The sequence below is a fragment of the Camelina sativa genome, chromosome 20 (genome assembly GCF_000633955.1).
Source record: "Camelina sativa cultivar DH55 chromosome 20, Cs, whole genome shotgun sequence".
NCBI lineage: Eukaryota > Viridiplantae > Streptophyta > Magnoliopsida > Brassicales > Brassicaceae > Camelina > Camelina sativa.
The window spans coordinates 27,494,330-27,500,770 of NC_025704.1; positions in this window are offsets into that span (position 1 = coordinate 27,494,330).

Consider the following 6,441-nt stretch of genomic DNA (forward strand, 5'->3'; position numbering starts at 1 on the left):
AGACAGAATTTAGTCTTTCCAAGATCTTTCATTTCAAACTCTTCCTTCATATGAGTTCTTGCATCATCAATCTCCTTTTGAGTTCCAATTATATTTAGATCATCAACATATACAGCAATGATCACAAATCCCGATGGAGATTTCTTTATGAAGACGCATGGGCATATTTTATTATTAACATACCCTTTCTTCAATAGGTATTCGCTTAAACGATTATACCATATGCGCCCGGATTGTTTTAATCCGTAAAGTGATCGTTGTAATTTGATCGCACAAATTTCATTAGACTTAGAGTCTAATGCCTCAGGAATCTTAAATCCTTCTGGCATTTTCATGTATATATCACNGTCACCCTTTTTGTATCTATGAACGCATCTGGTAATTGATTTGCCAAATTGTGTAAATGTACGATTTTCTGAACTTCCAGTTCACGTTGATTTGTAGGGGGATCAAGAAATATCAAAGATGGTGTATACCATGTAATATCTTTTGGTACTTGTTTAATTCCTCCCCCTAACGCGGGAAATTCATCTTCATTAAAATGGCAATCGGCAAAAAGTGCCTTAAACATATCACCATTTTGCGGTTCAAGATATCGAATTATACTCGGTGATGCATAACCGACATATATGCCCAATCTCTTTTTTGGCCCCATTTTTGTTCTTTGCGGTGGGCTATAGGAACATAAACCGCACATCCAAAAATACAGAGATAGGATATGTTTGGCTCTTGGCCAGATGCCAATTGTAAAGGGGAATATTTATTATATGCGCTTGGTCGTATTTGGACCAATGCCGCAGCATGCAATATAGCATGACCCCATATAGAAATTGGGAGTTTTGTTCTCAATATTAACGGTCTAGCAATGAGTTGTAGCCGTTTAATCAAAGATTCAGCCATGCCATTTTGTGTATGAACATGAGGAACCGGATGCTCCACATCGATTCCTATTGACATACAATAGTCATTGAAAGCTTGTGAAGTGAATTCACCGGCGTTATCAAGCCTGACTTTCTTTATGGCATAATCAGGGAATTGAACTTTCAACCTGATTATTTGGGCAATGAATTTTGCGAAGGCCGTGTTTCTTGTTGTCAATAGACACACATTTGACCATCTACTAGATGCGTCAATCATTACCATAAAATAACGAAACAGCCCGCATGAAGGGTGGATAGGTCCACATATATCACCATGTATTCTCTCTAAGAACAATGGTGATTCATTCCCAATTTTGGCTGGCGATGGCCGAATTATGAGTTTTCCTTGAGAACATGCATCACATGAAAACTCATCAGATCTAAAAATCTTTTCGTTCTTCAATGGATGACCATTGGAATTTTGCGCAATTTTTCGCATCATGACTGAACTAGGATGTCCAAGTCTTTCATGCCATATCTTAAATGTACTAGTAAACTTAGAGTTTACTGTAACATAAGATGCAAAATTATTTATTTTTGTGAAATACAATCCAGAGGATAACATTGGTAATTCTTCCAATATATGTTTCTCCTCAGACGTTATGCAAAGATATTCAATGCCATTCTTATTCAGAGTCTCTATATGATATCCATTTCTTCGGATATCTCTGAAACTAATTAAATTTCTATTAGACTTGGGGCAATATAATGCATCAATTTCAAATTTTGTTCCCCTTGGCATTGAAAAATTGGCTTTTCCAGAGCCTATAATAATCTTTGCATTACCACATATAGTACTCACGCTTCTAGCGGAGTCTTTTATTTTGAGAGAGGAGAAATATTTTTTCTTTTTAAGTATTGAGTGCGTTGTAGCACTGTCTGCTAGACACATATCTCCATCCTCAATCTCAAAATTTGACATTTTCTTGAATGTTACTACAAACTAATGATAATGGATCGGGAGACGATCGTGCTGATAACTTGTTGAGAAACCACTATATAATGGTGTATGAGACAAGAGAAAACAAAGAGTAGTAGAAGAGAAGTGTTGTGAACTATGACTACAAAACACTTATGAGGTTTGTGTTTTGTAACACTTTGTAAAGAGAACATAAACTAACAAAGAGATAGAGAGGGAGGGACAGTCACGAGAGAGAGAGATTTTGAGAGTGTACTTGATCAAAGACAACTTCACTATGTCACTCTTATTACAACTCCTTATTTATAGTGAACTCCAAAAGAGATGAGTCACACACTTATGCACTTGGTAATGACAAGTGGTGAACTACAAAGACAAGTGTTAAGTTAGTGTAATATCACATGAACAAGTGTAAGGACATGTGTCTTGTGATGGAATAATCACACGTGTGTTTTACAATAGTAGTATCTTATTAGAAGGTTTGTTTATCTCGCGAATGAGTTGGGGCCATATTATAGTTATACTTGGGCTTTAAGTGTTTCTGCAAAGAGAGGAAGAAGAATGATTAGGCCAAGTCAACAAAACAGTGACACACTCGTGTTAGTCAAAACTCAAAACTCGGATGAGACGTAACTTTGGTTCATGGAAAAATCGATTGTGATTTAATTTGAGGATTCGACTAGGATGATTCTTTCACAATAACAAAGTGTTATTGAAAATGTTTGAACATTTTATGCCATTGTGAAAAGTATTCATTCGCATTTTTCCTTTACAAAATCCATACATCTAAATTTTATATTGCTGTCTAAAGTTACTATTTTCTAATTACCATGTGAAAATATGTCATACTTTTTTTTTGGTAAAAGGTTAAGATTTATACCAATTTTCTGTTTTCTTTGTACAAAAAATAAAAGGAAATTTATACATCCAAAGTAAGAAGCTAGAAGGGAAGAAGAAGATGAAGTTGTAGCTCCCAGAAGGAAAAGTAGACGATCACAAGTTGTACACTGAATTGCTGCATTCACTTTTTCAGAGACTACCACTTCTTGCTTCCTCTCTTTCCTCCTTTGAACAGGCTGATTTAACAGAATAGCACTGACATCCTTAGTTAGCAAAGCTCATTCCTCAGGACTCAAACCATTTGATACCATTCTCTTCACATACCGCTTAAGAGATGGTAAAAGCTTTACTGCATCAATCAAAAGCATCTCAATCATCACCTTGTCCATCATTGCCTTGCATCTAGCTTCATCAAGCTCCTGCTTGGACCTTCTTGGCGTAGAAAAAGGAATCTTCGGTTGGTACACCCTTTCAGCAGCTGGAACCTGAGATTTTGCAGTTTCGGGTTCTGTCTGAGATGAGTGTCGACTGACACCCAGGTGGTGTCGATCGACACTATCATCTGAAGCCGACAAATTTTGCGATTTCTATCCTTTTTCTGCACAAACAATTTCACCATCATCTTCACCTCTCACTGATATGGCATTACAAGAATGTTTGGGATTTGACTCAGCTTTCCCAGGGAGAAATCCCTCTTGCCTCTTGAAGGATCCAGCTGTTTGAATAACTTGATTCTCTAGCTTCTTGACATGATTGTTTAATGCATCTATCTTCCCATTCATCTCAGTGTAGACATTGTCGATTTTTCCATTGAAGGTCACTGTCATATTCTCCTGTCCCTAAAGAAGCTGATCAAGCATGGCCTCTATTCTACTCTCAGAAGAAGTCTTAGGAGGAGGAGACTGATAAGATGAGTTCCCATAGGTTCTTGTATAGCCATTGTTCTGTTGCTGCTTCTGGTAATCTGGGTTAGGTGTGTATCCTGAAAAGTTCCCACTGTAAGGCTTGTTGCTTTGCTGATTACCGAATCTCTGACCCTGATTCCCATATACAAAGTTGACATCTGCTTCTTCATTCCCAGACTCAGGTTGTGGCTCAAATGATTCAACTTCAGCAGCAAAGTGAACTGATTTCTTACCAACCAAGAGATTGTGAACTGAATCAAGCTTAGCATTAACAGAAGCTAGCTGGTTTGAATCAAATCCTCCATGCAATCTCTTCCTATCAGTATCTGCTCTCTTAGTGCTATTGCTGGAAGCCAAATTCTCAATCAAAGCTTCAGCATCTTCTGGAAATCATGTCTTGAAGTTTCCATGGCTTGCAGCATCCAAAGCTAGCTGATATTCCCAGTCAATTCCTCTGAAAAAGATACTCAACAGCTGCACCCTTGAAAAACCATGGTGTGGACAGTCCCTATGATAGACTTTGAATCTCACCCAAGCTGCTTTGAAAGCCTCATCTGGTCTCTGTTTGAAAGAGGACAGCTTGACTCTTAGCTCATCTGACATTGCATCATCATAAAAAAAGTTGAGAAAAGCCACTTTGACTTGTTGCCAAGATGTCAAAGATCTAGCTGGCAATTTTTTCAACCACTGAGATGCCTCTCCTGCAAGTGAGTAAGGGAAGAGTTTGCAGAAGATGTAGTCCTCAGTCACTCCATTAACCTTGATACTGGTCACCAGGTCTTCAAAGTGCTCAATATGGTCCAGAGCCTTCTCATTTGGCAGGTTAGAGAAGGGTCTTTGTCCAACTAGTTGAAAGTAAGCAGGCTTCAGCTCAAAGTCATTCCTTTGGAATGGAGGAGGAATAATGGCAGATCGGTTCGGATAAACCAGGTCAGCTCTGTTAAAGTCAGCAATGGTCCTGAGCAAGTCTCGGTTATTCTCCTGTCTTCGAACCGGGTTTTGGACATGGTCTGCAGCTCCATGTCCGTCTGCAGGAAGGGGGTATCGACCGACACACTGTTGGTGTCGATCGACACCATCAACAACAACAGCCTGCTCGTCGCCAACACCAGCTTGCTCGTTGACAACAACAGGTTCAACAATCACATTGTCTTCTGCATCAAGATTTTGGCCCTGCTCATTGCACAAGTGGCCCTCTTGATCCCTCAAAGCACTATCCTCATCACGCATCAGAACGATTGTGTTAACCATCTTCAAGGATTTGGCTGTTTTTCGGTTCTCACGCTCAAGTTTTCCCAACTCTTGGTTTGAAAGCTTCAAAGTTGGACCAGTCTTATTGTTTCTAGTGTTAGGCCTAGGAGGCATGCACCTGAAACACACAAGAGAAAAGAAAACAAAAGGGTGTAAGTTTCAAATAAAAAGAAAAATTTAGACAAAATTAAAAACTCAAATCTAATGGTAGATCAAAGAGTCCCCGACAACGGGGCCAAAATTTGATATGCTCAAATATACCCTAGAGCTACTCTCTCAAATTAAGAGATCAATGCAGTACTTAGGGGTCGAATTCCACAAGGACTCAAGACTACACAATAAATTATAGAGGTTTTTTAATTATGCTAAACAGATTAATTTGAATTGAAATAACAATGCAAAATATTAAATTAAGCTGTGAAAATTCAATAGATCAAAAGATAGGTCTAGGGAAATTCTCAGGAAATTACAAATTATTAAATCAATAAATAAATTAGGATTTAAGCAATTAAGAACAGATCTAGAACTCTAAACACTTCCGTAAAATAAATCAGTTCTCACTGCAAATATTATCTAGATTAAAAACCAGAAAATCCAAATTCTAGGTTAAAAATCAGCTTTAAAAACAGGTTTAAATTGTTCACAAAATCACTAAATCAAATCTCTTTGCAAGAAGTAATTTTGTTCATCAAAAGGTTTTATCAGAAAAATCAATTATATTCTCATATCAATCAATAATCCTAAGATCTAAATCCAGATGACTAATCAAAGATCTAGCATTAAGAACAACATATGATGAAGATCTAGAAAGATATTGAATCCTAAATAAACAGATCTAATAATTCATAAAAACCCTATGAAAAACCCTGAACCTAACAAGCAAACTACTCAGACATATTCAACAAAGCACAAAACATCTTTCTGAATAATAAGCAATTGAAATTAAAAGAGTAAAGAAGGAGTTCAAGAATTTTTTTCTACAAAGCAGATCTCTCTCTCCCAAAAGCTCTCAAAAATCTCACAGGGTTACAGAAAAATAAAACTTGCTAGAAAACAACTTAATGGTTTGGAAAACCTAAAAATACGATTTATATGTCGTAAAACACGTCAGGGACTTGTGTTGCAATTTTGGAAAACTTCGGGCAACTTTGTAAAACTTCCAAATTGGCTTCTCTCGTCGGTTAAACAGGGTGTCGACCGACACCAAGGGTGGTGTCGATCGACACCAGCACTCTTGATTGATTCCAAGTTGACTTCCTCCGGATTATTACTCCAAATTGTTCCACTTTACTCCATCCATGCTAAAATCCTAGAAAACCTGCAAAGACTCCAAAACATCCTAGAAAACACATCAAAGGACTCTAAAAGACTCCTTATATCATGGTTAAAAACCAGAAAAACCATGATATATCATGCTACCATATGAAGCTGCTGACTCAAGAAGCTTCGATAGAACCTCCATTACGAGGATGAAGAGGTAAGGAGAAATATAATCCTTTTGCCGTAGACCTTTTTCCCCGGAGAAGTATCATGCCAATTCACCATTAATAGCCACTGAGAACCTTGGGGAAGAGATACATTCTTTAATCCAACTGCAAAAGGGGGG